Genomic DNA, 1,268 nt, shown 5'->3' with positions numbered 1-1,268 from the left:
TAAAGTGATACCACGCCAATTATCTATTATTAACTGGTCTTTATTTGGTTTGGGAATCAGAGTGATGAGACCCTGTTTCATCGATGTCGGTGATTCTTCGTTGTTAATAGATTCACTGTAAACTGCCAGAAGAAATTCAGAAATTTCAGACGAGAATCTGAGACAGAATTCTGAGGTCGAGCCGTCGTTGGCAGGAGACTTGTTAGAGTTTATGTTTCTGATGCCCCATTTTATTTCTTCAATACAAAGTGCATCATCACATTCCTCTTTTAGAGTCATTCACTTTGTTTACCTCTACTAATGAGTTTAATAATCCATACAGTCATCATTTTTATACAGATCTCTATAAAAATCTGACATATTTTGAGATTACAGAGTAATCCTCAGTTACATTATCATTTATATTTAGTGATTTCCGTGCCGTTTCTTTTTTTCCATATTAAAAAAGTATTTACTGTTTTTTCACCTTCCTCAATCCATTTTAATCTACATCGAATGAAAGCACCACGTGCTTTTTCTTTATATATCTCGTCTAATTCTTCTTGATAAGTTTGTAGTTGTGTTACAAGAACTTCATCATCTGATGTAATGGCAGTAATGTTTGAGAGGGATCTAATTAATTGCTCTAACTTTTCTCTTTTTTTACGTTTTAATCTTTTACTAAATTGGATCGCATATTTTCTCATTTCATATTTGAGTAGTTCCCAATATTTCCCAAACTGGTTCTTATTTTGAGCAATTGTCCAACACTGTGTGATTAGTTTTTGGATACATAATGTAAGTTCTGTGTTATTTAGTAGAGAGTTGTTAAGTTTCCAGTAGTTATACACTCTTCTACTCTCCTTATTGGAAAGATTTAATTTCAAATAAATGGTTTTATGATCAGTTAAAACTGCAGGGGACATTTTTTACCTCTGTTACTTGTTTCTCCAGTTTTTCTGAAATAAGCTATAAGTCAATTCTAGATGGAGCAGAAAAAGTTTTCTTACTCCAGGTGTACTGACGGCTGGAGGGATGATGACGTCACCAATTGTCCAATAAATTCAGTCTGTTAGAAAAGTCCATAAGAAGATTTTGTCCATTTCTAAGTCTTGAAGGACATCTGTCCAGCTGAGGGGACCAAACCAAATTAAAATCTCCTCCTAAAATAACCTCTGCTGATGGAATTTGCTCCATAGAAATAACATAGCGTCCTCCAACTCCTTCAAGAAAATCAACCAAATGTAGGAATGAAATTAGATTTGACATTTAAAATTTTACCTTTGAAG

Source organism: Nematolebias whitei, chromosome 20 (genome assembly GCF_014905685.2).
Source record: "Nematolebias whitei isolate Nwh7 chromosome 20, NemWhi1, whole genome shotgun sequence".
NCBI classification, from domain to species: domain Eukaryota; kingdom Metazoa; phylum Chordata; class Actinopteri; order Cyprinodontiformes; family Rivulidae; genus Nematolebias; species Nematolebias whitei.
The sequence above is the reverse complement of the archived record's forward strand: the minus strand, read 5'-3'. Positions refer to the sequence as shown.